The sequence below is a fragment of the Pteropus alecto genome, unplaced genomic scaffold (assembly GCF_000325575.1).
Source record: "Pteropus alecto unplaced genomic scaffold, ASM32557v1 scaffold45, whole genome shotgun sequence".
Taxonomy (NCBI): domain Eukaryota; kingdom Metazoa; phylum Chordata; class Mammalia; order Chiroptera; family Pteropodidae; genus Pteropus; species Pteropus alecto.
In genome coordinates this window covers 18,873,503-18,888,400 of record NW_006442491.1, presented here as the reverse complement: position 1 = coordinate 18,888,400, position 14,898 = coordinate 18,873,503, and the positions used below count along the sequence as shown (strand labels likewise).

General features: G+C 46.9%; 1 protein-coding gene and 1 pseudogene across 8 annotated transcripts in view; one reads left to right on the top strand and one right to left on the bottom strand.

Annotated features, from left to right (window-relative positions):
* Positions 1–14,898, top strand: part of BCL2L1 (BCL2 like 1) — a 44,080-nt gene that overhangs the window by 24,981 nt on the left and 4,201 nt on the right. The window lies entirely within an intron of this gene.
* LOC112471229 lies at positions 4,181–4,299 on the bottom strand (annotated as a pseudogene).

Genomic DNA, 14,898 nt, shown 5'->3' with positions numbered 1-14,898 from the left:
GAGTTTTGATCACATTTAAAACCTTTCCATGATTTTTGTTAGATTTTTCCAATTTTAGATATGATAATGATATTGTGGGTCTGTTTTTTTCTTCCTCTTTAAGATTATTTTTCAGAAATACATACTGACCTATGGCTGCAATTTACTTCAGAATTTTACAGGGGCGAGGGAGAGTGGTTGGGGAATAGATGAAATAGCATTGGTACTGAGTTGTTAACTGTTAAAGCAAAGGGATGGGTACATACATGGTGGTTTATTTTATCATTCTGTCTACTTTTGTGCATATTCAAATATTTTCATAATAAAAAGTTAAAAATATCCAAGGACTATTTCCAGGGTTACTTATGAGGTAAAAAGCATCTTTTCTTATATTTTATTAGCCATTTGTATTTCTTCCAGAGCCAGTTGGGTCTCCATTTACTTCTAGGAATCCCTGATAGAGTGTTCTTAGCATGCAGATAGGAGATTAATTGCCAAGGAAAACAGGAGTGAGAAAGAAAGATGGGAGGAAGATGTTTCTCAGGCCTAGTTGCCAGCCCTTCCCCTGGAGCCTGACAAGCCCCACTCCCTCTAGGACTAGGTTCCTTCCCATCCTTTTTTCTTCCAGGACTGTCAGGGAGAATTTTTATTTGACCAGAACCTTCTTTCCCTGTTATTCCACCTGGACAGACAACCCAGAAGATAGAGGAACTTCATCCTGGTTCTCTTCTAGCACCCAGGGACAAAAGGTCAGAGATGATGGCAACCCTAGTGCAGTTGGTCACACAATATTGGTGTTATTTTGGTGTTGCAGGATGCAAATACCAGAGTGGTCATTTTTCTTTGATAGTGTAATAATTGGCCAAAGAATCTTTCTCTGGAGAATTCCAGCTGCTTTTCATGGGAGTCAGTCAATCTCAATCCCTCCCTTCTCTCTCTCTCTCCCTCCCTCTCCCTCTCTCTCTCCATCTCTCTCTCTCTCCCTCGCCCCTTTCTCTCCCTTCTCTTCTTCTTTAATTTTTTATTTATTTTCTTGGGATAGGCATATATTCTTGTGGTTCAAAATGTGAAAAGAACAGCTGTCCCTCTCCCACCCTTGTATCCCAGCCACCCAGTTCACTTCTTGGAAGAATAGACTGTAGATACAAGCAAACACATATATGTTTCCCCTGATTTTTACACAAATGATTATGTGCCATGCACACTGTTTGGTACTTTGATTTTCTCACTTATCTCTTAGAGATCATTCCGTATCAGTTCATCAAGAGCTTCCTCAGTCTTTTTAATAGGTGCATAGTATTCCATACATGGTACTGTCCTCTACTTTGTCAACACTTTTTTGCAGTCTTGCAATTATAATAGTGATACTCAATGAACAGCCCTGTTTAGTTGTCATTTGGCTCATGTGTGAATACAGGGTATCTGTGGAGAATAAATCCTTAGAAGTGGAATTGTAGGCTCAAAGAGCGTGTGTACTTATGATTTTGATAAATAGTATTGCCAGCCTGAGCCTGTATCTGTTCACAGGAGCATCTTTTCTCTGAGCACCCCTTCCACCCTTGCCTCTGGATACAAAGATAACACTTTCATGTATCAAGCAAAATTGTTACTGCGTGCCAAGTACAGCACATTATCTGGTAGTATAGCCACCAACAAGGAACGTTTTTAAATGAGAAAACTAAAGCTCAGAAAGATTAAATAGTGTGACTTAGTCGCTGACCCAAGCTAGTAAGTGGCGTAGCTGGGATTTAAACCCAAGTTTGAAGCCTCTAACACCTGTGCTGTTAAAGAGCACCTTTGACTGCCTCTCAGGAAGAATAATATATGTTCTTAGAGTCTAACACAGATGAGAAGTCAGGCTCAAAGAGAGTAACTGGCCAAAAGAACACACAGCCAGGAAGCTGTGGAGTCCCCATGGGGAGGCCACATATGTCTGATCTGAGGTATGGTCTGTACTAAGCTGCCTCCCTTCCTTTCATGAAGTTTCCAAATCTAATTAGAATTCCATCAAGAAAACTTTCTCCACCCAGAGCTCCAATTGCTATAGTCAGCCATAAGTCACTTTTTCTTGGTATGTATCTATTGGCTATCAGAGGGGCCCACAGACATAACCCATCTATGATTAATATACTAACAACAATATAGTTGATGCCATTTGTTGAGTGCCTACCATATGCAAGATGCTGTAAGGTGCACTCTGTTGTATTTTTAACTCACAATAATACTGCTTGGGAAACATATTATTGTCCCCATTGTCTAGATTAGAAAACTAAAAGTAACATAAGTTATATAATAGTCCTAAGGTCATATTCTAATAAGGACAGAATCCAAATTCAATTAGACTCAGAAGCCCTCATTCACTCACTCTGGTGTCTGTGGGTTTCCCTTGGCTCTCTCTGCTTCTTCCACTTTTCTGTATTGTTTGGTGCCTTCTCTAGAGGTAAGTCTGGCTCTTTGTGGTCACATTGACTGCTATACAGGAAAGGGCCTATAGCTTCCATTTGCCCCATATCCTCTACCCCTAGTGCTTTAGCACAGGGTAGCCAAAAAAGTGGGATGCCACATGACACCTGAGGATTGGTGGGTTATCATCGACAATGACCCCCACACACACTAACCCCCCACCCCCCGCCATACCCATCTCCCAGTCATTTAACAGGTGCTCTCTAACCACCTTTCATGTGCTCACTGCTTCAATGAGAGAGAAGAGAAATATAAAATAGAGGCCTAGCTCTCAACAACTTAGGTCATGAGACTGCAAGTACTAAAGTGAATGAAAAGACTACAAGGGTTAGAGAAGTTCGGAGGAGAAAGGAAACATAACGTAATTATAACAGTAGCAAACATTATCGAGCACTATAGGGTAGGTCTTAGGCCCATTTTATAAATGCGGACCCTGAGACTCAGAGTTTATATGAACAGCCCAGGGTCATACAGCAAATAAATGTCAGTGTCTGAACCCTACCACAGCCTCTCAGGGGACAGCACTGTGGGCTCTGGGCTGAGTGGCCTGGAGGTTCCCGGTAAAGAGACTCTGGAAGGGTGGACCAGATATGGACAAGAAGGGGAGAGGCTGAGGTGTTGTAGAATGGAAGACTAAGAAGTGGAGCCATAATATCCCTAAGATATTGCAGCTCGTGCCTTCCACTCTCCTTTCCAATGCGGGGAAGCCCAGGCTTGGGCCGCAGAGTCATAGCACAGGGTAAATAAGGTTTGTCCAGTGCTTCTTTGTGTCCATACATTATCTCATTGAGCCTCTGACTATGCTAGGAGGTAGAGGAGGGCTTCCTCTTACTGTAGAAGGAACTGAGGTATTCTACTTTAAATTCTATCCATGCTGCCCCCACATTCCTACGGTGGGGAACATAGGCTCTGCAATCAGACACACCTGAATTTGAATCCCACCTCCTCCATATTGTGTCTCTAGAATAAAGGTTTACAAGTTAGGGCAATTCTAGGTAAAGAACAGGCCCTTTAGGAAGCAGGCATATTCTGAGGGGGTGGACAACATAAAGAAGCATAACACCAAAGTTCTTACAGTGCTTTTTTTCAATGCACTTTGGTTTACATATGAAGAAAGTGAAGTGCCCCCAGGGGTTAACTAACTTCTCTAGATCATACAGTGAGTTAATAAATGGCAAAGTTGGGATTAGAACTCAGTCTCTGGTCTCCTAAGAGAGCTTACTACTTTTTCCTTACACAGCACTGCTACCCTGAGGGAGTGCAGGGTAGAGTCCTAGGGATAGGATCATAACACTTTGGAGCTAGAGAGGGCCTGAGAGATCATCTGGTCCACCTTCCACACTTGACAGATGAACGAAGTGAGGCCCAGGGTGTTTAACCGAAGTGTCCATCGCCAGGTGGAGCTACCAAAGAGCAAGAGTAAACCCACATGTCCTGACTCTAAAGTCCCAGGTCCTTTTTACACTGCCTTGCAAAACTTCCAAATTGTCTTTTTCTAGGCAAATCTGAAGCCTCACTCCAAATGCCAGCAGCAGTTTACAGTTAGAACAACTGATTTGAGAAGTGTGTTTCCAAATACTGTGCGTGTGTGTGTGTCTCAATTCCTTTTTTTTTTTTTTTTTTTTAATTTTTTTAAATTTTATTTATTTTTTTATTTTTTAGGCGAGGCAACCTTTGGTTGACCTCACAGATTGCAAAGACCTTGTCAGCTTACAATCCCTTATTTTTCTATTTTTTACACCTACAGCACCTGGTATTCTTAGGTGGTCTCCTATCCAAGTACTAAACAGGCCCAAGCCTGCTTAGCTTCTGAGATCAGATGGGATTGGGCTTGTTCAGGGTAGCATGGCCGTAGACTGTCTCTCAATTCTTAATAAGGACGATATACTACAAGAGGGGGGAATGTCAGTAGAAGACCGTGGTAGAAAAAAAAATTTACAGTCTCTGAAATCTAAGGAGTTCCTCAAAGCCAGGAAACAGTGTAGAGGCCAGCCTCCTTGCCTATTCCAGCTAGCTCACCACTTGTCCTGCCCCCTACACAACAGGCCTTCAAAAGGCCCAGCCTTCCCTTGGCAGCTGCATCTGGTGAACACCAACGGAAATCCCTGGTATTTTTCTTCGCATGCAACCAACCATGGAGATGTAGGTCAGGCATTGCTGGCCTGGCAGTTACAACAGCTCTAGCTTTACCCTCTGCACCTGCAGCCATGTTTGCTGAGCTCCACAGGGGTGGGCAAAGGATATTCCCCTCCAAACAGGGATGGAATCCTCAAGAGTCTGTGTGAGCAGAGCTGGCTGGGACTTAGGAGGGTGCTAGAAGAGACCATCTGGAATGTGGGGACTAGGAGGGTGGTGGCTCTGTCTCTCTCCTTTAATATCTGATACCTGCTATGACTAGTAGCAGGGTTGGAGTACCTCTGCTCAGCTTAGCTCAGAGTCATCATCACTGATGAAGACTAGAAAGGTCCCATTCTACCCCTTGTCTCCCAGGCCTGCTCCCGAACCCCCACGCCTGTCTGGTGTTTACAGGATTGAAGCTGCCACCCTTTGGGACCTAGCCTGTTTTCATTTCTGCTCTCAGCTGTCTGGTCTCCATGGACATCACCTACAGGTTTCTGCGTACCGGTCCCCCACGATGCAGTCCCATGAGGCCCCCCTAACCTCACACACTCCTCTTTGGCCTTTGTTCTCTTCAGCACAGCTGCCAGTTCTGTGCCTGCCTCTGGGGAGAGCTTTCCTGGCCCCTCAGACAAACTTTGTTGGTCCAGTCTGGCTGCACCCTTCCCAAGATTCAGTCTCTTTGTCTGGGGGTGTGGGGCTTTGATTCTAAGACACAGAAAGGGCACCTGTGTGGCTGCTCTGGACTGGCCTTCTATTGGCTGGCTATTCTGTCCTGATCTTTTTCTTGCCCTGGGCCTTATGTATCTCCTTTTTAAAGATGTGGGACCAAGATTGGTACATGTACTGTTGGTCTTCAAGATAACTTAAAGGTGATATGCAAATGGACATTTTTATCTTAATAGCATTTTTATTTTGATTTCCATCTGTGGCAAATGATACTGGTTTTCTATTTATAGTAGTAGTAATATTTTGCCTTTTCATTTCATTTATTTAGCAAATACTCAGTATCTACTGTATGCCAAGCACTGTTCTGGTTGCTGGGGATATCTGTCTTCATGGAGTTTACATTCTGAAAAGACAGAGTGATGGCAGGGTGGAGGGCCAGAGAGGCAGCTTTTGGAAATTGTTTTTAATAAAGAGTGGTTGGGAAAGGCTTCTCTGAGGAGGAGGCATGCATGACCTGAGGGAGTAAACTATGTAACAATATGTGGTAAGAACATTCCAGGCAGAGGGAACAAGTAGAGAGACCTCAAGGTGAGAAGGATATGCTTGGCTTGTTTGAGGAAGAGCAGAGGACATGAGTGTGGCTAGAACAGAGTGAGCAGAGGAGAAAGTGGTAGAAGGTGACGGTTTGTGTGAGCCATGGTGAGACATTCTGTCTCTTCCTCTGGGCAAAATGAGAAGGCAGTGGAATATTTTGACGAGACAGGATCTGACTGCTTTTAGAAAGACCATTCTGGCTACTGTGTGGTAGAGACCATAGTGGGGGAGATAAGAAGCTGGGAGACCAGTAAGGTGGTTGTTACTGGCAGAAAATGATGTTGGCTTGGACCAAATGATGGCAGTGGAGGTGGTAAGAAGTAGTGGATTCTGGATTAATTTTGAATATAGATCCAAAGGAACTTGCTGACAGATCAAAACTACAGAGGATTTAAGGATGACTCCAGGGTGTTCTAGACTTTAGCACCCGCAAGGACGAAGCTACCACCGTTTACTAAAAAAGGAGAAAGATGCAGAAAGAACAGGTTTTGGTGGGGGGAGGTGGTGTAAGAATTTTCAATACATTTACTTGAATTTTTAGAAAGTAAGTCAGTTGATAGAAAAATGTTAATAATGATAATAATAATAATGATACATGGATAAGACCAACACAGTGACAGCTAATATTGTGGATAAGAGTGGACCAGATGTGTCTGTGTTTCCTTCCAGCTCTAAAATTCTGCTTTGGTGATTTCAGATCTCACAATCTCCCATTCATAAAGAATGAGAACTTGAGGCTCAGCCTAGACTGTAAGCAATACAGAAGGAATGACAGGAGAGGAATCCCTTGGACCAGGCTCACCTCTTGTTAATTTAGAAGGACTTGGGAGGTTCTTGCACACATCTTGGCCTCCGGGCACTGCCTCATTCACTCACTCACTGACTCAATGAGCATCTTCTGCCTAATAGGGCCTAGGCACAGCACAGATCTGATGCTCGCTCCCTCCTAATATAAAGCAAACTATCTCTACCTCGACCCTCACCCTAGGCCTGGCTTCTCCATGGCCCTGCACTTACCTGGAGCTTGGGTGATATGTTTGCTGAAAGTGGGCAGTTGCAGCCCAGACAGACCCTGCCCTCCCTTGGTCTCTGTCCAGTCATTCCTTCCTTCTCTTATTGCCGTCTATCCTTCAGAGCCTGAGAGGAAATGGCTTTGCCTCCATGAGAGCAGAAATGGTTTTGTCTTATTGCATTCCTGTAGTTATCAAGCTGGAAAAAATTTATCTAAGACTCTTCTCCTGGTTTTTGTAGATGAGAAACAGAAGGCCCGAGAGGCAAGAAACTCCCGGAGTCCACATCCCACTCATTAGCAAATCCTTTCTTTCATCTCCACTTTTAAAAATAAATTCTGAAACTGACTGCTTCTCACCAGCTTCCCTGGCACTGTCCCGGCTAAGCCACCATCGTATTTCTTTTGGATGACTGCATCAGCTCCTCACCAGACCTCTTGCTGCTTCCACCCTTGCCCCTGAAGGTCTCCACCCAGCAGCCAGAGGGACCCTGTTAAAACCAAAGTCAGATCACGTTCTCCCCTTCTCACAACCCCACAGTGTTCCCATGTCACTCAAAAGACAAGCCAAAGGCCTTAAATGGCCTTCAAGGCCCTGAACAATCCGGCCTTTGCTACTGCCAGAACCCATTGCTACTATTATCCCCTCATTACTTGGCTTCAGCCACACTATTTTCTTAACTATTCCTAGAAGACCCCAATTATGTACCTGCCTCAAGGCCTTTGCACTTGGTAATCCCTCTGCCTTTCCTCAGATCCTTGCAGTACCTGTTCCCTCACTTCATTCAGGGCTCTGATCAGATGTACCTCCTCAAGAAGCTTTCCCTGACCACAGGTTCTAATCCTGCCTTCTTTTATGTTTCTCTCTAACCCTTTTTCTCTCGTTTATTTTTCCTTTTGCCACTTATCACCATCTGACACATTTATTTGTTGCCTGTCTCTTCCCATTAAATTATAAACTCATGCAGGTAGGAATTTTCATATGATTTAGTCACTGCTTTATCCTTAGCACTTAGCATAGTGTCTGGCATTTAGTGGGCGCTTAATAAAGATTTATAGAATGAATGAGTGTCCAGAGCTAAGCAAGGCAGCTTGTCTGGTCCTTCCTGCAACCCCACAGGTCGACTCACAAAGGGGTCACGGTCTATCTTAGGAAACTCAGCTAATAGCTCTACCAAAGCTACTTGGCATCACTTTTGTTTCTAAGGTAATGACCAGATAGTGGGAGGGACTCGCTGCAAGGACTGGCCTTGCAAAGGTTGGGTTGAGGGTAGAGGGAAGCACAGAGCAGCCATCAGCACACCTCTCTCTTTCTCAGCCCTGAGAGAACCAGGGGGCATGATGCCTCGTCCCTGTTCTCAAAGTCATCTCTGATTTCCAGGGCCCAAAATAGCAGATCCCCAGGAAATAGTGGATGGGCGGGTAAAATGGGGAAGCCGGGAAGAGCATAGTAACATCCCTCTGCATCTATCCTATTGCACTGACAAATTCAATATGCTGTGGAGTCAGACACCCTCACTCAGTAACCAGTGATCTCAAGCAAAGTCTCACCTCTCTGAGTCTTAGTTTCCTCATTGGTAAGATTGCAAGATTTTGAGAATTCAGGCAGGGACTCAGTAAATATTAGCTGTTACTTTTTTGTTTGTAGCTATAAATAATGCGATACACCATGAGACACACAAATGAGACCACTCATTTTTAGCTATTGAAAAAATAAACAACTAACATTTATTGAGCACTTTGCATGAACCATTTAATTTTTGCTACCAGGCCTATGAAGTACAGTATTCTCACTTACAGAGAGGACACTGAGCTTGGAAAGGTAAAGAGTCTTGCCCCTGATCCAGCAAGTAGGCAGTCACAGTGCTGGGGTTGGAATACACTGTCAGACTCCAGGGGTCTTAAGGCAGGGGAGTCTGTTCCCTTTTCTGGGTCTCATTTTCACATCTCTGTGAACCACAGATCATGACACATGATTTCTGGGTGGTCCTCATGCAACATCAGGTGGAACTGTGAGTTGCTTCTGGGCCTCCTAGTGGTGCTGGTGGTGGTGGTCTTCTGCAGCTTCTTGGTTCTCTGGGTGTTGACTATGAACAGCAAACCTCCAGGTGGCCCCTGGCTCAGCATCACCAGCTATGGACAGAGGACTCCAGCTTTCTTGGCCCCATCTCAGACAGCTTGCTGTTCTGCACCTTGAGGGGGCTGGTAGACTGTGGCGGAGATGAACAGGGGAGAAGACTAAAGGAACAGGAATGTAGGAAATGCAGCCTCGTGGGAGCCTTTGGCTCTGAGTTTTTGGTTACAGGAGTGTGTGTGTGTGTGTGTGCGCGCGCGTGCACACACACACACGCGCACTCACATGTACAGAGGGAGGGAAGGGTGAAGCAGAGATTTGCTCCCACCCCCAGATCCTTCAGAGCTGTTGTCTTCTGCTGTGGAATTCCAAACATTTCCGATCAGATAAAGGTGGCTGAAAATACCAGAGACTTGTCTGGACTGGTTGGAGGCAGTGCTGGGGTGAGGAGGTTGAGGCCACAGGGGCAGAGACCAGCAAGGGTGCCCTGGGTCACATGTGCCCATTGCCCTTTTCCTCTGGAATCTTGCAGATTTGAAGGCAAGGCTCTTCAAGCTTTGAGGTGAAAGAGGATCAGACCCTTGTGGCAACAAGTCCTTCAGCTCCAGAATGTTGCCTCTCACCTTCCACACTAATTACTGGATCTTGTAGATCCAATAAAGAGAGAGAACCCAAGTAGTCACTTATTCATCCATATGTGAGTTACTTTCATCCCTCCTCATGCTGCAGAACTAATAGGAGCCCTTTGAGATGACCTCCTTTATTTTACAGATGAGGAAAGTCCCAGGCTTTCCCAGCATCCCAGACAGGACTGGACTCACCCCAAGCAAACCAGTGATAAAGCTGGGACACGAAATTCACATCTGCTAACTCTCAGCCCAGTGCTCTTTTCTTTACAACGTGCAACATTGACCACCGCCAGATGAGGGAGTGGGGACAGCTTTGGGGAAAGGAGAGAGCAGCTGCTTTAGACTATGGAGTACTTGGAGTCATAGACCCCAGAGGAAGGGATGACCCCAGAAACCAAGCTCCTGGTCCTTGTAGGTTGTTATTATTGCAGTCTCTCCTGCCTGTTGCCTCAACACAATGCAGAAGATGCCTTTTCCAGAACCTTCCTATAGCTTCCTATCCGCTTTCTGAGGCTGGAAGAAATTTTTTCTTGAGGGGTGGAGGTGGGGTGGGGAGTTGTCCTGGGTACCCTGCCCAATCACCTGGTGTCTCGGGTCCTTCTCCTGGTTTTACCAGGCAGTGAGGATGGGACTGAAGAGGGAGAAAATTGGCCTTTCTTCCCTTCCCTCTTTACTGTTTACCAGTAAGCCAGTCATCAACACCTTTGGGCTTAGAAGTGACTGGACTAGGCCTGAGGGACAGAGTTCATGGTCAAAAATGAATAGCTCAGTAAATGTTGTGAGAGAGCTTAGCAGAGGGATCGGCATGGGCAAAGGTCTGGGGGCTGAACAGAACATAGCATGTGAGGAATGAAGCAGTCTGATGTACACTAAGCAGAAGAAACCCTGCAGGGTAGAATAAGAACAGTAATAATAGCTGCCATTTACTCAAAATCTGCTAAGTGCTGTTCTTAGAGCTTTATATGTGTTCTTGTGAAATAATTATTTTTAATCCCCATTTTACAGACGAGGTCCACAGCCAAACATCTTAGTATAGTTGCAAGACTTATTGGGTACCTGCCTGTTCTTTGCCCTGGCAGCCCAGCTTGTGGAGAAATGGAAGTTAATTTGTCACCAGTCTTGGCCTCACCCAGATGGCGCCACCATTGTACAAATAAGGAAACTAATAGAGAGGAGCAGGACCTGGTCCAGGGCCCTGAGCAAGGCCAGCAAAACTTCCTTCACCAGCCCGTGTTGCCTTCCTGGGCAGCCAGCCCTTGAGACAGAGTTGGAGAAGAGCAGAGGAGGAGAGAGGACTAGTACTAAGGCCCAGCCATTGAGGGGAGATAGAAAGAAAGAGGCAAAGGCTTCTATTAGAGCTGTTCAAAGATGAAATGTTCCACCGAGGAGGGAGGGAGCCCCTTATGACAAGTATGTAAGCAGAGAATGTCCTAGAGAAGATTGTGAACTCCCACGGGTATGGACCATCTGGAATGAAACAGACTCACTATGTGACCTGAATGCTCCACCTTTCTGTACCCCATCTGGGCCATGACCATGTTAGGGATGAGTTTGAGCATCATGTGGAGGGTTGGATGGTTATGTTGTCAGGTCACTTTTGAGCTTGACTCTGTTTCAAGGATGAGCCTTGGTTCTTCTCACTGTCAACACTAGGAGAAGAGTGAAAGGCTATGGCAGAATAGGGAGTAACCGGAGATGGGATGAAAGGAGATTGAGGCGAGGGAAGCCTCATAATCCCAGGGAATGGATGCATATGGGCATGCGCAGCCACCCAGGAGCCATTAAGTGCTTGAGCCAGACTGCCTGGATTCAGATCCCAACTCTGCCATTTATAAACTCTGTGACCTTGGGAGGGTAACTTGGACTCCGTGACTGAATCCTCATCTGTAACGTGGAGAGTAATAATAGCACTCACTTCATGGGGTTATTGTGAGGATTAAGTTAATTTCTATACACGATGAAGCTCTTAGCACCATGGAAAGTGCTCGGTAAATATCAGCCATCATTCCCAGAGAAGGCGGTCATGAGCCCCAGAATGAGCATCTGTGCCCCCAGTATATGTTTTTCTGAATTCTCTCCCTCTGCCTCTAAGGCTAGCACCCTGGTTCTGAGCTGAGGAGGTGGAGATCCCACATTCACACTGCCAGGCCTGATAGCTTTCTCGATTCCCCAGCTGAGGTGTTATCTTCTCCCTGCACAACCACTTCCTTTTCTGAGAAATGAGCACATCTGTCAGGCTTAGCTTCTTAGAACTAATGGTGGGGGAGGAGGCAGGGGAGGAGAGGCTGGCAGCTGACAGGGACAGAGTTGGAGAAGATTAAAATGAAGTATGCTGTGAGGATGCCTTCAAATATTTCCTAAAGCCCAGATGCCTTCGGTGCCCCATGACACCCTCTTCAGCCAGTAACACCAAGGTTACCTTGCTTTACCAAGTGCTTGCATCCCCTGATCCCATCACCATTACTTTGTGGGTGGGCTCAAAGCAGGAGAAACTGAGGCTCAGAAGTAGAGAGGCTTGCTATGGTGCCCACAGCTCGGCTGGCTAAACTGAAGTGTCAACCTCAGCAGTCTGACCACCCACCCCACTGAGCTACCTCTCTGAGTTGCCCACATCCAGGCCCATGTTCCCCTGGGAAAGCCAAGGGAAGTGGATTCCAACCACAAGCACCACTTCTTCCAAGTCTCCGCCTGTAACTCCCTGCCAAGAGAGTGATAAGCCCTCTCTGTTTGCCACCCCCCTTCCCCCCCCCGCCTTCCTGCCATTTCCCAGGAATCTCCTAACAAGGCCTCATTGGTCTGTCTGTCCAGCAGGCATTATCAGCCTCTCCCCCAGGGAAACTGAGGCCAGGAGCAGAAAGTGACTCTGCAAGTGATCCATGGCCCACCCATGTAGGGCCATGACAAAGCCAGTCCTGATGTCCCCGGTACTCTCTCTGGGCTGCTAGGAGCCCCTTCCTCTTCTCCACCTACGTCTTTCCCGAAATAACCAAACAGGAAGGAAGCGGTGGGCCTGGGCCCTCCAGAGTCACCCTAGAGGAAGGAAGGGCTCGTCTGGCACAGGCACTTGTCCTCACTGAAGCCAGGACGGAAGGGTTTCACTTTCCCTCCTGGTTTTCGTCATATCCTTTTCCTGTGGCACCCAATTCTCCTCAGCTGGCTGGGGGCCAGAGCTCATTCAGCTGGTGGCCTCAGGCCACCTTCCCCCTTCTATAGGACTCAGGACTATAGCTCCAACACAGAATGTGAGGTTTGCTTCTGTACATGCTGGGACTTGAAACTGGCTTCCTCACTTACTTACTTTGGGCAGGTCTCGATATCTCTGAGCTTCAGTTTACCTGGATTAGATTGAGGACCTCCTTCAGTAACAGAAGTGCATGCACCTAGCCCACGATGGAGCCAGATTGTTGGTGCAGGCAACCCAGCCAGGTCACCACATTCACTTAGAATGTTACCTTCTGTGTTCCAGGTACATGACCAGGTTCTGGAGATACAAGTGACAAAACCACACACAGTCTAGTGGGAGAGACAGGACAAAAGATAATCACTCAAGGGACCATGATTGTGCATATAATCAGCGAATATGGCCCAGTCAGGGTAAAGTACTTTAGCTCAGTGCCTGGCACATAAGTTATTATTTTATTGTTATTTAACATGTGAGGACACTAGAAGTCAGGTGAAGTAACCTACTCAAAGTTAGACAGCTGGGAAGAAGCGTAGAAATGCGGGAGGTGAGAGAGAAGAGTGGGAATTAGAGGACTGATCAGTTCAAGCAGGGACTGCACTGCAGCCCGACAGGATGGGTGGTACGCTGGCACTTGGGCCACTGCCCCAGGGAGATCGTTATGCCAGCCTTTTTCCTGACCTCTCCAAGATTGCAGATGGCTGCAAGGTGACCTGCATTATTCAGCTGGCTGCCTCTGGGCAGAGATCTAGCTGAAGTCAGTATATACCTGTCTGAATCGGCCCCTGGCGTCATCACACTTGACCCCTGAGCCCCCCAAATGGATGAGGGAGACTGACACAGACAGAAGGCCTCAACCTAGGGACACCCTGTCTCTCTTTCCCACCTCAGGGCCTTTGCACTTGTTGCTTCTACTGGAACATGCTTTCTCACCCAAGATTATTGATCCTCCCTTGGCCACCTCCACCTTGTCACTCAGGTCTCAGCTCAAACTTCACTTCCCCAGAGAGAACTTCTGAAATTATTTTGTTTCTTATTTTCTCTGCTTACCACTAGGATGGTGTTTTCTCCACATTTTTTCTTTATCTCCACCCCCTAAGGAGTCTTTTTAGACATTTTTTACCTAATTGCCCTCCTATGACATTTGAATACCACAACTGTACTGTGTAGCTCTGCGTGTGCTGTGGCCCCATGGCGAACCATAGGCCACTGTAATATCCAAGAGTTTTTCACTTCACCCCACTGGAGGTGATACCACCCTCACCAAGCATGCATGGACTAGAACACAAGCTCCATGAAAGCAGGAACCTTGTCTTGCTCACTGCTTTGTCTCCAGTGCTGGGCTTGGAGGATGGTCAGTGCTCAGTAAATATTTATGGTGGGAATTAAAGCCCATAAGCCCTGGGCGCACAAGGAGACACTCTTCCTGGATTTGAACGAGGAACTAGTAAGGATGGTCTCTTGGAAGAAGAGACTGCATAGTGGAGTTTCGTAAGCTCAGTAGGGCTTGGCTAACTGAGGAAGGGAGATGTAGGAAGGGTGACCAGCTAGAGGACACTGTGCTGGCAAAGGCACAGGGACAGGAAGCAAGGTGGAGCATGTGGGGTGGAGCCATTCCTTGTATGTGGCCAGGACTATGGGAGGCAGGACCTTGAAAGTAGATCCAGCCTTGACTTCTCCTGGGGACCCTGGTTTTTGTCTCACCATTCTGAAGGGCCCTGGTGCCAAGTTGGGAGACCCCAATTCCTAGTCCAAGCTCTACCACAAACTATCTGTGTGACACCGTAGAATGGGCAAGTGGGTTGGCCTTACTGACTGTGAGGTCTGCCTGGCTAGGAGTCCACAATTCTCCCATGGGGGTCATTAGCCACTGTCTCTCTGCACTGGTTCTGAAAACCTCCACCTGGATCCCCATGATAGCAGTAACAGCTGCAAAGAGACACTTTCCTCATTTGCTCTCACCTAAGCTAAGGATGCAGTCTCCCAGGCCTGGGTCTCCTGAAAGCCTTTGTGACCTCAGAGAGCTAGCTCCCTGAAACTCACTCTCATATCTCACCTCCCTGCCCACCATGCCAGCTCTGGCTAAAACCAATGGGAGCCACTGAGGAGCGGGCGGCCGGGGGGTGGGGGTGGGGGTGGGGGTTATATCTCTGCTTTTCCAAACCGGGCTGCGCTGCAATCC